This window comes from Solea senegalensis, linkage group LG4, assembly GCF_019176455.1.
Source record: "Solea senegalensis isolate Sse05_10M linkage group LG4, IFAPA_SoseM_1, whole genome shotgun sequence".
NCBI lineage: Eukaryota > Metazoa > Chordata > Actinopteri > Pleuronectiformes > Soleidae > Solea > Solea senegalensis.
In genome coordinates this window covers 17,082,357-17,099,139 of record NC_058024.1, presented here as the reverse complement: position 1 = coordinate 17,099,139, position 16,783 = coordinate 17,082,357, and the positions used below count along the sequence as shown (strand labels likewise).

At 40.2% G+C, this 16,783-nt stretch overlaps 1 protein-coding gene across 1 annotated transcript in view; it reads right to left on the bottom strand.

The window, feature by feature from the left end:
• Nucleotides 1-16,783, bottom strand: part of rap1gapb (RAP1 GTPase activating protein b) — a 77,606-nt gene that overhangs the window by 33,000 nt on the left and 27,823 nt on the right. The gene's annotated exons all lie outside the window — the stretch shown is intronic.

The following is a 16,783-nucleotide window of genomic DNA, read 5'->3' as shown; positions in this document are numbered from 1 at the left end:
TCTCCCACAATAAGATTTTTGTCCATCTTTGTAGTAGTATCTCACGAGAAAAAAATCAAAAATGTCAGAAAAATACCTCGGCTTGTATTTCTGACAATAATGAGAGGGACGTCAGCTGTCTGACAGTCAGAGAGAGGAGAGGCTGCCGCTCTGCCAGCGGTGAACAGTGAGTCTGCACAATCTGAAGATTGACATCCATTTAAGAAGAATGGCTATGCCACATGAAGTGCAACTTTTGTTTCGAGCTATGCAAAACACGTCGGCTAGCTGGAGTATCACTTTTCGTGTTCTTGTGTGTGCTTGTTGAACAAGTGGAGCGATCAATGACTAACTCGTGAAGGTTTTAATAAACTTACCACTGAATACACCTGCAAACAAACTGCATTCCTAACCTAAGTGCAGCGCTGGAGTAAAGCGGAGCTCAGAGAGTCTTACTGAATAATCTATAGATATACAAGTGTATAAAGACAGATGTAAAAGGAGTTTAAATTAAAAACAAAACTATAGAAATTATTATTTCTTTTTTTTTTATTATTAACATTGTCGGACTAAGTTGTAAATAATTAGCATGCACACATTATTTATAGGTTATCATGTCAAATATGCTGCTTATCACCAGCAGTGACTCACATGGCTCACCAGAGTAAACAAGCTCCAAACATTACCATGCATGTAGTGAAGCTCGACAATTACTATGAACAAAAGGGCTTGATGGTGAATAGGATGTTGAACATATGTTCATTTCTGGCATCAGGAAGACTTTACAATTTAACCTAAATCATTTGGAAACTAAATACACAATTTGATCCCGTGTGTTGCCAGGAGCTGCCTCCAGGTCTTTATGTAGTCCAGTCATGGATCAGTCTGTCCAGCAGCTGCAAACAAACGAGCTGCAAAACACTGCATGATCTGCACACGTCATTTTAATTCATACATTTGAGTAGGATGGCTCTGTGGTGCACTACTGCAGTTATTGGAACTTTGGACTAAAGAGTTGAACTTGATGAGTGACACGTTTGGTTTACTGAAAAGGCTTGAAAAGAAAAAAACTTTGGTTTTAGTTTCATATTGTGGTGCATGATACTTCATCATGACTGACTAGAAATAACAATCAGTGGTGGGTATACAGTACATTGGTTTGTTAACTGCTGTTTTAAAGCCCCTGGGTTTTTTTTAATACCAGAAGAGACAAATATTTGGATGAAAAAAAAGATCATATCAGCAGTCGATGACATCATGGCCTCATCCACACCACTCCTTTGTCTGTTTGCCTGTAAATGGGACTATAATTTATAAAATGGACATTGCAATGATTTGAAGAAGACCTGAAACGGAAAATGTTTTCTGATATTATAAGAGATTTAAGATCATTCTCACATCGACTGACTTAAAATGTTTGCCACAGAGACTCATCAGCACATGTGCAGCCGTTTCTCCATGTAAATACTCACGACCTTGTGCATTTGCACCAGCTCAACAGATGAATCAGTGTCTTTGACAAACAAAAAGATTGCCACAGGTGCGGTGAAAGAGTCAGATATTATCAGATCGAATGCTGCTATAAACCACTGAAGTTTAACAAATGGGCTTTACCACACAAGTCTCCATCTGATGGACCTTGGGGCATCTTATATTGATAAAGAGATCAACAGTGCTGTCAGTTACTTTGTAACTACAATGCCTGGAGGCTGCAAAACAAAGCAAACTTTAAACATCTCCACTGGGAAATAGAGCAGAATAATAAGCAAGTGAACCCTACTACTGCCATCCATTTGTCAGCTTTCTCTGTAATTTCAGGTTCATACGAAATCTGCACACTACACAGAACGCACTGAATGGTTTGCACATTGGGAACACGGCTTTTTCACACAAACAGCAAGACTGGTGCAGCATACCTATTGCCATGTAAACCACCGGTCAATACTTTTGAGTTAATCTGAAGACGCTGAAGAGATTTGTCGGGTCGACTGCAGCCTGGGCGCTCCAACTGCTGCTCAAAATATTGAGTTGACTGAAAAATGAGAAATGCTTGACCTTTTGTAACTGAGACTCAGCCAAGAACAACTTAATATCCCAGTTTTGCTGACAAATATTCTGCGTAGTGTAAAAACTGGAAATGCATTGCTGATACAAGCTCTTCATCATTGTCACCAAAGGCTCCTCCAATAGGACTGAAATGGAAACTTTCACCTGGATGTGAAAGCACAAAGCAGTCTATGAAACCTGAGTCTAAATTTCCAATTCATCACTGCTGGAGCAGCTCCACGGTTTTCCTTTGACTGGCACCAAAGTGTTAATCCTTGGGTTTTAGTTGCTGTAAGATTTGTAAAAACTGAACAAAAATAATATCTTGATCATATTTTGTCTTTAAGTGCAATGTGCACACACACACACACACAGATCCAAATACACATAAACCCATGAGCTTTGCAGGTCCACTTAGTACAGAGAGCAACTAATCTAATCAACGAGCAGCTAATGCACAATGAAAGCAAAGCCATTTACTGAAGATGCCAGTCAGCCTGGACAAAAGAGGAAGACAGAGACATACTAAAGGAAAGTTTATAGAGGACAGATCAGCCAGAGCTGGACACAGATATAACCGAGAGGCAGACTCTTCTGTAGCTGCTTGAATCATCATTCTTTCCTTTTTTTTTAAATTAATGTAATCATTCAAAAGTGTTCTCTACCATCTCTATCCATGCTTACCTGTCAGCAGTGCTGCCTCACTTGCAGCCCAGTCTCTTCTCCAGAACAAATCGCTGCTCCACTACGTCTCGCTCGATCTGTGAGTCTGAATCTGTCTCTCTATCCTCCAACACCTGCTGTCGGAGATCACCCTCTCTCCTTTCAGATGATGCTGAGAGCAGCCCTCCCTCTATCCTCCCTTTCCATCCTTCCACCCTGTTATCTCTCTCTCTCTCTCTCTCTCTCTCTCACGCGCCTACCTCCTGTGATAAACACATGCATTTTCCTCACTTTCTTTTTATTCTGCTGCATTTTCTTCAGCTTATTCTGTCCACCCCGATGTTTCCCCTTTGATTGCTTTTCATCTGCAGCCCCCCTCATCTGTCTTGATCTGTCCTTGCCCTCTCAAGCGGGGGGGGGTGTTGCTTTGCTTGGCATTTTCCTCAGTGAGTCTGCCTGTTCGTAACAGACCTCTGCACATTCAGTTGCACAAAAATTTGGCAAGCAGAGGTAGGCATGAAAACTAATTTCAGGGGTAAAAAAAAGAAAAGAAAACGTGAACCTCATTTGAAAGGTGACCTCAGACTGATCAGCCCTGTTATTTGTCTCATTCTGACAACACGTTCTCACCACATACAACCTCCGCTGCGTCAAATAGCCTTTGCTCATTTGAGATCATTTAGCTGAAAAAGCTGTAAAATGCTGCAGAGTTTGCAGTGCATTCACACAATAATGAGGAACATCATTAAGACAGAGAAAGATATCACTAGTCATGGCAGTTTGAATAAAAGCATTTACTGCATTTGAATACCATCATGCTTGTTTATCATGACCATATTAATACAGTGTCTAAAAAAGAACATTTTAAATGCTACATCCAAAATAAGTCCACTGTCTTTTGTGACGAGTATGGAAGAGTACACTCATAAATCATGTTTTTTTTTTTTTAATTGATTATTAAAATAAAATGTATTTACTATGATTCAGTTCATGCATTTATTTAACAAGACTGTCCCATGCATAAATACTCTAAGATCGAATCAAAATTGTATGCCAATTCATCGTCCTCCTTCATCTTTGCTATAACGCATTTCCTTTGATCACACATGTAGCTACATGCTGTAAATTACAGTTGCCTCTGTATTTCTATGAGAAAGGAGCCAAAGAAGAAAACATGCTACAGGCCCTGAAACCATAAAGGGACACGTGGCTGTGCTCTCGCCACACTTGCCATGTTGGGATACTGTTACAGGTAGCCCAGATCAAGGTTAAGCACAAACACAGTCACACACAGACGTTCGCACATCTATTCAGATCACATCTATATTGGACAGCCCATACAAAGCATTAACACTCACCTTAACCATAACCAGTTAATGTCTCACTCTGATCTTAACCTAAACACAACTTATTTCAAATTATACCCAAACACAGTAGGTAGTACCGTGCAACACAGAGGTCTCGTCTCAGCTGCACCACCACTCATATAGGGAAGATGATTCCCCAGGGAGGATAGGGATCACCTGAAAACCCATCAGATCTACAACACACAGAACATGGAGTATGATGCGGGCAGGTGAAGTACAGCCAACATATTCTGCCTGTTTCAAAGCCTGTCTGGATCTAAAGATGAAAGAGTGTCTTTTCTTGCACAGAGCAGAACAAAATGGGAGTAAAACCAGGTCAGGCGGAGGTTGACAAAATAAATTATCAACATGTTTTAAGTAAATACATGGGAATTCTGACTTGTCAAGTTAATTAGATGGTGTGAAGTTATAAGAGCAGGTGTACGTGGGCCAAGCTGAGACTCTCCATTTCCATTCCTCATTTCATTTGTTCCTTCGACCTCTCTGTCTCCATCTCTCACTGTGACTGTGTCTTCTCTGCCCACAGTCGTCTCCTGCAGCAACTGGCTTTATGTGCACAAAATGCAGCAAATACTCCTCAAAGCAGCACGAGTAACACTTTCATTTCTATGAAGTTTGTCCTTGTGATGCCCACGAACGCTTCATGCTGAATTTCACCAGACACCCGTTTTATAAGGTATGTTTTTGAGCTTTCGTGATACCTACTGTTACAGGGTCAAACTATTTGTACATGGATAATCTAAATAAGACATTATTCACATTATGTAAATACTCAATTCATTATCCTGTTAACATGGCACGATGCCTATTGTCTACATTGCATCCTCTGCTGGGATTAAACCTGATTAACTGATTATAATCTGATTAAAGGCGAATAGAGTTTTTGTCCACGAGCAGCACTATGGAGCTGAGTAAATCTGAGTAACCATTGTGTTCTATTGGTTCTATAAGATCTGATCACATGTATTCAGTATAATTGTTCACAACTATCATTCCTGAACGACAGTGAGGATGCAGGGAGTAGAGGTAGAGAAAGTAGGGGTCAACCATCCAAAAATATGCACAAGAGAGGCGAAGAAGAGAGCGCAGGCAGGGTGGAGTGGGTGGAGTGTCAAGTTTGACATTATTTAAAGGACAGAAAAAGAATTTTGGAGCTAAATATAATCTAATGAGCTCATTCTTATGTGGAACTAAAGCTTTCTTTTAAACAACACTGTTCAGGGAGAGGGGAGTAGGTTAAATGCTTTGCAACAAAAAACATCAATATCATTTATATTCAGTTACCATAGTATCACCATGGAGTGAAAAAAAGAGCACTCTGCAGAAACTGTAAGTGCTCCAGCGTCTAACTGGGTGATATGATTAGTGTTACAATGTGGACAGCAGCTACACCAGGTGCCAGCGACTCCTGAGCAAAGATCAAACGCAACAACAATGAGGAAAAGCAAACAAGATTTTAACCTCAAGAGGAGACTAAAAAGCTGACAATTACATGAGAGGGAAGAAATTTTCTTATTTGAACTTCATTTAACCAGGAAGTTCGAATCCCAGAGAGGCAGGGAAAAAAAAAATCCCTTGAGATTGATGTTGATGTTGCCGACATCATCTTGCTTGTTTGAAACCAGAAAAGACCATAGTTGGAAGAGAAGGTGAAGCTGGGGGAGAAGCAAGGGATAGATGTAACTGATCGCGTGGCGTGGCAGGTCTGCATGCATTAAATCCACCATCAATCACACTTTTATGATCTGCCCTAACGCACACCTTGCTTTCACTTCGGTTTGACTCTAAATGGGAATATAATGACACCGTGCTGTGTTGAACAAGACCTGAAATGAGCGATTTAGACCATGTGAAATGTTGATATACTGAATGACGTGAGACGTAAACTTACAAACTATAGTTGCCTCCTGACGTCACTTCAACAGAATACAGTTTTCAGGCACGTCCTAATTGGCTTCACTTGCTGGATCTGCAGACTGCCCACTTTCTTTAAATATACAGTCTATGACTATACTGCTTACATAATACAGACAGAGGGGAGGAGACAAAGGAGAAAAGATGGAATCTCAAGAGGAGAAGCAAACTCAAGGCTGGAGCCATGATGAAAACATTTTTTTTTGTAAATTTTATGGCAGAGCAGGAGCATAAAACCATCATACATGCTTCATAAATTCAGCCATTTTATCTGTGGGCTCCAGACGTGAGGTTTGTTCATGGTTCTGTGGAAATCTAAACCAATGTGCCTTTATTGACCTGTGTTTATGAGTCATGAATCAAATCTCTATAGGCAATCACAGCATGAAAAATTCAATTTGATTCACCGTTGTCCAGACAGAGCAACGGTGACTACACACAGCATCTATAAATATGTAGCTGATGACAGCGACTGCCATCGTTTAATGATGGATTTGAGTTATAGGGCCTGAACCATTTTGAATAAATATCTCATTGCGACTTCTTTGAATGAAATTGGGATTGCGATATGATTCACGATATTAGGGGGAGTTATTCTTATTTTCTCAGGGCCTTTCTGCATGGAGTTTGCATGTTCTCCTAGTGTGTGTGTGTGTGTGTGTGTGTGGGGGGTTCTCCGGTTTCCTCCCACAGTCCAAAAACATACAACATGGGGATTAAGTCAATTGGACACTCTAAACTGACGGTAGATGTGACAGTGTGGTTGTTTGTCTCTGGCCCTGCGATGGACTGGTGAAGAGGGTGTAGCCCGCCTATCTCCCTATGTCATCTGAGATTGGCATAGCGCCCCCTGCAAGCGTTAAAGCTTTATCCACTTCCCCATCAACTCTCCTGTGCTCTCTGCATCCAATCCTATTCAGTTAATATCTCCTGCACCAAAAATAGAGCGTGATCACATGGAGTTGACCTCCTGATCATTTTTGATCACTGCTGCAACGGTAAGCCACATTGCTCCTTAAATTAGTCTGAGCATTTTAATTAATTAGTGAAATGTACTGATGATAGCTGGGAAGGCCAGTGAAGCGCAGCAGGGTAGATTGTGCACCGCATGCTTGCATAATATCAGTAAAAGTGGTGCTTTTAATAACATATGGAGAGCAGACAGACCGAATTATGTGAACTTGTTCTACTAAAATAACCATCTGTATCATCCCTGTGCTGCTCTTCCACTGTGACTGTGCCTGTTCAGCCTTCGTAGGCAGAGCACATTGCATCTGCAACGTTTTACTGTGTGAACTCACTGAGGATCAGTCACACCTGTGTGGGAAGCAGCAGGACAGCTCCTCCCTGCCTGCATTTGATAGTCCGTCCACCAACAAGAAAAAAGCCAGAGCCTCTCTGCCTTTCATCCATCATGAAATTCAGCTGTTGGTAAAACATTCCTCGAGACACAACCTGGGTGATACGGAAAATGTATTCAAATGTTCAGAGAGGACGATTCGAGTGATGTGACACGAACACAGAGGACAGAAGAGGGTGTTGGTGAAAGTGCCTGAATGAAATCCAGACCTGGTGCCATGCTAGGGTGTGGTTCTGAGCTGATGCCACGTGTAATGTCCACCTCAGTCAGTGAGGCTGGAGGAAAGTATGAGATCAGAAAAAGGAAGCAATGATATGTGCAGGAGCAACATAGAATCCAACCATGACTCATCCCAGTCGGAAGATGTTGCTTGACAATATGACGTGATCCCCACAGCTTCAAATAATGATGAATCATTAAAGTACACTGACTGATGATTGATATAACAATCCCAGTAATATTCCAATTACGTGAGGAATAGATGAATGGAAATGACCCCCCACCTGTAGCCTGGTGATAATGGTCAGGTGGTGCAGCAGCAATAACACATTCAGTTTGATTCAACATCACAGATCAACGTGACATATTTGAAATGAGTTGACATCCAAGCAGTGACAGGTGTGCAACATGACATTAGCAAGACAGCTCTTAAGAGTGTACAATCAAAACCACCCCCCAACTCAGTATACAAGCCTTATTCTGTCTGTGATGCTGCTGGCTATTTTCTCTCTTCCTGTTTGCCTTCTCATCACAATACTTATATGCTTATATTAGGATGGAGATCGGCCATTAGGAGCAATCTAAAGTGAAGCATATCCCCAGTTAGAGGAGATCCCCTTGCAATTTCTCATCATCCAGTACTAAGGACTACTTCATTATTACCCAGCTCCTCCTCTGTCATAAGCTTAGACTTAGAGTAGATGCTGCAAGGCATACAGTACTTCCCTCTCTGCATATACTGTCAATAAAATATTACATTAACCCTTAGTGCTCACGTGGCAATAACACACAACTCTTATATGGACAGGGGTGTGTTCATAGGTCACATCTTCAGGCTTTACAAAAGGCATTTTTTCATCTTCTTATGTTTTGTTGAGTCAATGTTATGATTGATTGTATACCACACAAATAAAAACATTTTTTCTTCCATTTGTGTCCATAAAAACAAGCCAAGCTAACTTTGAAATGTGAAGAATTTCCAAATCTCAATCCGATTTTTAAAAAGGTGAGTACCTTTTGCTCAGGTGTGTGTTTATATATCTAGAAACAGAAATCATGTCATCAGATTACCTATAGGTTGTGCTGAAAACAAGGATGTAAGACACTCTATATTGCAAATTCTTATAGCCTCTGTATATACATGTTATCATAACAAAAAGGAGCCTAAATACTCTGTGTTCTTAAAAAAGATGTTTCTTATCAAACATCTTAAAGCTACAGTAGGCAGGATTGGTCTCATTTTCAGGTCATTAAATATAGACCAAAGAAAATCACTCCATGTCTGAAACACGCTGATATTGACATGCTTTGACTGTGCCATGCTGTTCCCCTTTTAAAGTTGCCTTGCAGTGCAGGAAGTTTGTTAGTGATACTGGAAGAGCATGTATATGTACAGCTGTTTAATGGAGCCGCCAATAGGAGTGTCATCTCTTGCCAAGTCTGCCATCATGGACCAGGTGTCTCTAAGGCTGGAAACAGAGCCCTCAAATGACATCATTTATATTATGATTCCAGATTATTACAGAATTAATACTTAACAACGTCAAAATTATGGTCCCTACCCTTGATGAAGACATTTTTGTTCCAACACATCATTTAAATGCGAATTTGTCTTCATCATGATTTTCAGGAGAAAAACAAAAAAATCACATCCAGACTAAATGCCACGGCATTTATTCTGGTCTCTTTACTACAGCACAGCGGCAGCTTAAGACTGAGGAGATAAGTACCACCATTATCAGGAGCAATCAAGTTAATGAGTGTTTAATTGGGAACACTGTGCTGTGAACAGTTTAGCACAGTAATAGAAGTATCTTTGCACTTTTCCAGCTTCTTCCATAATGATGCCAGGATTCTGAGGCTACATCAACATTAGTAGAAACTGTTTGTGTGGCAGAGGGAGATGGTGGAGACAGAGGTGTTCCTCATAGGACCAAAAAGTGTGAGCACAAACACACACAGTCTGGTTTCCATCACTTCAGAGGACATAACATTGACTTACATTGATTTTCTGGAGACCTTTTTTTTCTTAACCTTAACCAGAACTACTACAACCTAAACCTAACCTCAACCTAACCATACAGCATGGATACCTATAACACACACGCACACACACACACATTGCCTGACCTTGACTTCTACGCTTTGGGACAATCTAAACAAAGTGTTCTCCTCACCTTAACCATAACATGTTAATGCCTAACCCTAACCTCAACCTAACCACTGCCTTTTTACTGTACGACTGGAGTTTGGTCTCCATGAGGACTACTGGTAGTGTTTATGCCAGCAAAGGTCATAAAGAGGTAACAATGACAGGGACCATGGTCCAGGAAAAGCCAGTATTTAAAGTTGCAGCAGGCCTGAACGACAGGCTGAAATAGTTGATTACTGGATCTCATCAACAATATTAATATTGTCAGATCAAAACTCTCCCACCAGATGATTGCAGACAAATGCATGCACTTCGTACAAGCTGACCCAAGGCAATCTCACTCACTCTAAAACACCAGCAATATGCACATGCAATGATGCCATTGTGTATCTGCTAGAACAGTAAATAGGCTGAATTCCAAACTGCCACCAACTGGATCCGAGTTTATCAGCTTGACTTCTTCAGTGGCATCACATCACACGACATCACATCATCCCAATCCTGGAATTTTACTGAACACATTTATAGCTCTTCTATATGTGGCAAAGCTGAGACTCAAATCTAAGCGTGACGGGTCGTAGATTCAGTGAATTATCAAAAATATCTTCTTTAAAACAATTTTTTAAAAATTGTCAGTTTTGGCAGTAAAAATTGTCAGGTTTTTTTTTTTGTACAACAGATACAGAGATTTCCAGTTTGCTATGAGGTTAAAAAAGGCCCAAAAAAAGAGACTCTGCTGTTGTACATTTTCAGATATATGGACAAGAAACTGAGACATCGATTGACCCACACATTTTCTACCACTATATCACGGGGGCTGTTGGTGCCAATCCCTGCTGGCCTACCCTGTGGACAGGTCGAAAACTGAGACATGCCCTAATTAAACCACAAAGCTATCACAAAGTCATCAAACCATGTGGTTTAGGAACAAAAACTAGATTTAGAAAAATGTGTACCTCTTTCAGAAATCAGTGACCAAAAAATGACCAAAAATATAATTATGAATTCCTTGTTATCTCTCGATCACATTTCTGGAAGGTCTGTCTGAACGTGAGCCACGTATCTCTCCAACAGTTTGCTTGACAGTCTTTACACTTGGCACGTGACTTCCTAAGCGTGGGTTACCGTGGCAACCGTGGTAGCAAATTACACAAAGAAATACAAGCTATGTCTCTCCCTCTGTTTGCCTGTTAATCACATATCTGTTAAACGGCTCGCTTGACAAGCGTCAAACTGTGGCCTGTGACTTACTAAGGGCAGCAGCGTGTGCAGTGCCAAATTTGACATTGTTTGGATAAAGAAATGCAAGGCAACAGCACGGTTTTACTAGTGCTGTGGATGGGCTTTTTAATTTCAGTGCAGTGATGGAATACACAATTGGGATAATGGCTCAGTGATTATAATCAGAGAGCTATACTGTGGGTTATTATCAACTCCTAAACCTAATGCTGCTGAGGCACCATTATCATACCATGCAGACACAGTGAAACCCCATTCCCACTAATGAGATTCAGTGAGTAAGCAAGGGTGTCCTCTCCTGTGTGGAGCCTTGGTGTTTCACCTTTCCAGTACAGCCACCCATTGTCCTTCCACTCTCATTATGGCTCAGTTCTTTATGAGCCTGCGGCCAATTTGATGTATAATAATGAAGTGTCACTCAGTTTTTTTTCAGCTGCTGCTGGAATCCTGGCTAAGATCCTTGAAACAAAACAACAACAAGACTCAAAACAACAAATTTAATAAATATGTAATTCTCCACTTCTCTGCTCTTGTTTCATTTCTATTTCTTCATGTGTGTTCACACCAGCCTTGTTTTGAATGGATCCATGGAATGTTTATGCCCCATGGAAGGGAATACACGAATATGCATGGTAAAATTGCATGCATCATTTTGTATTTCAGTCAGGACATGACTCACTATAAGGTTCTGGTCGTGGAGACGCTCTTGTCAGTTCTACAGAAAGAAACAATTTGACAGCAGATTAAGTGAGAAATTAAAAGCATCAGCGTCGAGGATACAATCATTCCAATTTTTAAAACCAAAAGAAATGTAGAAGATATTTATTGCAAATATGTTTTCCAGTGAATATAAAATAACTTTATGAGCCAAACTTCAAAAACGGGGAAGCAAAATGGGCTTTTAACATAACCTGGGACAGCAGGAAGCTAGAAAACAACCAGTATCCAGTATACCTGGGAGTAACCTTAGACCGTTACCCCGAGTTACAGAGAACACATTCGGAAGAGAAGAGCCAAGGTCTCCACCAGAAACAGCCTACTACGAAAATTAGCATGCAAACAACAGCATTAGCCCTGTGCTTAAAACAAATGCTCTGTCTTTATCAGGCATCGATGCCCTCTTACATCCAGAGAGCAATTACCACCCAAGCTAAGCGGACAAAACAAGCCAATGACACCTGGCACCTACTCCATGAGCACTCTGTCGCTCATAAACGACTTAGTTCCAGAAGTAGCTTCTTGGACACCACAGACGTACTGGAGTCCAGCCCAGCCAATGCCGGAGACAGCGAATGGCTCAAACAGTGGATCAGCCTTGGCAGCCAGACAGCCCAGTGGCTGGAGAGAGGGATCACCCCAAATTAATGCCTCGCCTGCGGCCACCACCAACCCTGGGCTGTCTGGAAAACCCTGAACCTCCTGCGAGTCGGCGAGGGATGCTGCAAGGTAACCCTGAAGAAACTGAATAAAATGACATCTGACTCCAGCTCTGACAGCTCTGCTCCACAATGCACCACAGAAGACATGGTCGAATCAAATGCAGCCGTGGTCACCTGTGTCAATTACTGCAAGGACATGATACGCTATGAAAGATGGCTGGACATGAGGAAGGAGAATGAGACAAATCAACGAAAATACTTTATAATCTTTCATCCAAAACAGTACTTTTTAAAGATGTTGGCAAAGACACCTACTCTATTTGCAAATGAGCACAAATGACTTTTTAAAGATTTAAATATAAAGCTTAGAAGCACATCATGGCGTCTGAAGTCATTTCCATGTTGTCCAGCAGTGAGAGCAAATTGGCATTGGATCCACTTTGAATCCATCAGAAAAATAAGACGCTATGATGACGTGGTCCTGGGAACTTAATCTGCAGTTTTGCAAACTAAAGCATCGTCCTGAGCGAACAATGATGACACTAAAGCTGCAAGGACACGTGTTAAAGTATTTTGGGTTCTATATTCTGCAGACTAAACTGTTAACTTAGCTCCACCCAAGTGAAGTAACTGACTAATACATGCTAGGTTTATAATACAATAATAAATAATCTTCAAGGAGGTCACACAATATTTATTCAAATTTGATTGAAATGGGAAAAACAAGTTGCCTGAAAAAGTTGTAAAATTCCCTGCTTGATCATATGGTTTGCAAATGTGTCATTTTAACCCATTTTCACAATCCGGCTCTGAGTATGACAGTTTTAATGAAGTCAGTCCAAGCATCTACTGTATAGTTACAGGACGGATGCTGGAACGTAGAGTATAGTGGATGTGTGGAGTTTCACAGATGTGACACGCTTCTATTTCCTGGCAGATTGGTTTGCTGTAAAAAGCACCCTCCAAAATCTTTTAGATGCAAGGACCGAAGGAATCTTTTTTTTTTTTTAAGTATAATTATGGAATGATGCTGGCGAGTGGTGACGAGTGGCCGTTTTCCTCAGAGTGGTAGGAGTTTGGTGGCTCGCTCGATTTGCCTTGCATACAAATGAGAGAGGGCAGATTTTCCCACCTGGATTAATCTTTCAAGCAGCTGTTAAGTGCAGACTCTGTTTGTGGACAATCAATCCACTGATAATCACAGTTTATCTCTTCTCCCTCAGGGTTAAGCTAATCACATGAATACTGCTGTGTCGTGCTGACATACACTCACTCCATCCCTCAGTAAAAGAAGTCCGACAATAAAAAAAAGAGGTAAATGGAGCCATTCCTCTGGTTTAAGTGTGTGATATGTAAGTGTGTAAAAATAGTTTCAGCTAGCGGGATCACTGTAGAATCAAAAATTCTAATTTATGATTTTATTCTTTAGCATAAACAACAAAAACAACATGACACTATGACAAATGCAGAATGTCAAAACGAAAAAGTATTTTACGGTTAGGAGATTAATCTTCTCTTCACAAAAAACCCCAACAACAACAAACTCAAACCAAGACACAAATCTTTACTGAGTAAACATTTAGATATAATAGAAGTAGTCGTAATATCGCAGTGTATTCCACAAGTTGGTCGAAGAAGAGCTAATTCTAGGTACCTCTTATAAACTTGTCATTTGTTGGTATGGAGTGCTACTGTTCGAATTTAGAAAAATAAGAATTATTAATGACTGTAAACTGTGTGGTCACTGAACACAATTAACTTCACACTGAATGTTATAGGTCAGTGCAAAGGTGTGTGACTGATGCCTTTTTTCACAGATGATTGAAATATTTTAACTCATACGTAACAAACAACGACCAGTGCACAGACTCTATGATTCAGACTTTTCACTAAGTCATGCAACTGGTCATAATGACGTTAATGACGGTCTGCGGTGAAAATACTGAATACAGTTGCATGAGAGCGGATGGGATGTTGTAAGTATCTGAAATGAGTATCGTCACTGCTCGTGTTGCTTGGTGAAAGTCTGGGCCCTGGCCTTTTGTCATGAGATTCTACTCACCTTTATCTGTGGCTATTTGAAATGGAAACAGTGACATTATAGCTCTGCTCTATAACCGTGTTTGTTGTGTTGAGAATGGAAATATTCGCTCTGACAGTCAGCGATACGGTTGGTGATAGTCACCCTGCTGACAAGGCAACACACTGTTTTTGGTGTTAACAGTAAGGAGTGGAAAACAGACCATCACATAAACAACTGCACCTCCATGCACCGTGGAGGAACATGACACTCACTGCGGGGAAGGAAGGGCACGGAAAAGCAGAACGCAGCAAAATTAGACAATTCTAGGCCACAAAAAATGAGTTTATATTTAAAAACACGCCACCCCCAAGACCAAATTCACAGTTTCTTCCACTAATTAGTCCAAATAAAGCTGTTTATATACTGTATGCTTTTTAGCCAAAGAGCAGTAGTCTCCTTGCAAAACATACAAGCATATATTAGTTGTTAATTGTCTGGCTTAAACTCCAAACATAGTTAGACAAGTAAATCTTTGATTATTGAAATCTACTGATTATTATCTATTGATTATTGAGTAGCCATCAAAAGTCTAACTGTATGTACGTGTAACAGTTTTTTTCTCCGATTTCAATTTTTCCGAATTTAATATATTTTATAAATGTTTTACAAGCAAAACATGTCTTAAAATGTGACGGAATAAAAGCCAACAGCCTGTGCTTTTAAGCATATTATGGTGTTCTTCGACAATGTTCTTTAGATCAGGGACTCTCAATCAATCCTGGTCCTAGGGACCCACTGCCCTGCATGTTCCCTGCTCCAACATACCTCAAATCATCAGCTTATCAGGAAGCACTACAGAAGCCAACATTGTATGTGGAAAATGATGCTGCTGCAACAACAACAGCAACAAAAACATCCTCAAGGAAAAATCCTGAAGGAAAAGTAGGTCAGCTATCTCGTGGTCCAAGTCTGGGCTTCATTCAGTTCCTTTGACAATCCTTTTCTTTTCCCTATTACACAGTCAGCATTGATATCCTAAGAGAGCCTGTTTTTTGACAGTGCCTCAGACAGCACAAACAAATATTAATGACCACTGCAAACAAGCTACGGATGTGATAGATTAAAATGAAATGTAAAATGCTTATTCATGCTCCAGGAATAAAATGTGCTAGTTGCACACATGCAGCTGTGTGTGTGTGTGTTTTCTAAGAATCCTGGAGCAACGGCAGGTTAGAGATGAGAGAAAGAGTAAGGCTAGTTTAACAGAGTAGATCATATATGGATGGATAATTAAGTAGATTAGTGCAAAACGAAACTAGGACAGGATGTAAAGGAGCAACGTTCGAACAAACTTCTCGAAAAACAGACAAATATTCTTGGAGTTTATTTAAGAATTAAGTTAGATATGCACCAAGATAGTTAAATAGTTAAATATATCTTTGTTCAGTTCTATAAAAAGTTCTATTGCAAATGCTGGTAAAATGCCACAAAATTCAAAATGATGTTGATGCCCGACACAGTTCACAACTCATTGGTTTGCATCAGGGCACACTAACCTGACTCCTGCCACAGAAATGTCACATTGAGCCTCGTGAATGTTTTCTCAGCAGACTTGGCAGCGGAATATGACAGTTAATGTAATTCAACCTGCTAATGAATTCTTATGCATCGTGGAGCTGAGTGACTCATGACTCAAAGTCAAAGTCATGGAATTTTCATATCTCACAAATTCACTTTATAAACAAACTGCGTCTTTGCAGCCTTTTCTCGCCTCAACAGCCGAGCAAAGCGCGTCACATTCATTCATCCATGCACGCACACGCACACGCACACGCACACACACACACAGTCACTGCTGGGTTGGTTTGTAGTATTTTGTCAAAGATTACTGCAAAACCTTAAGCACATTTTCTTGATTTTCTCCTTTCAATAATGCAAATGAGACAACAACAGAACAGTTGTAGCTGAGGGAGTAAAACACAGTACATGCACTATGTAACTAAGCCTTTAATTGAATCACTAATCTCACAATAACTCATTATTCCCAGCATTTTAAACTTTTTCCTGAAAATGGCATGGCTTTTCTTAATGGCTTTGTTTTATCTAAAGGGAATAAAAGCAGCACAATCTCTTATAACATTTTCAGATTCATTTACTAATCACTGATGGACTAGAAAAAAAAGGCTACCAGCATACGGTTTTTATTTATCATTGTAGCTAGTCTGAATTGTAGTAAGAAGTATAGTAATATAATAAAAGTAGACTTTTTTTTATCAAAAAAAAAAAGATTTAATTGCCTACCCCATTATGGCATAGCATGTTATTACTATTATTTTTTTTTACATTACTTATTGATATTATTTACATGTCTACAGATATGAACATCATAGTCTTTCTTTTCACTGTCAGCGGCGTGTGATTAGGTTTGGGGAAAACAAGCAG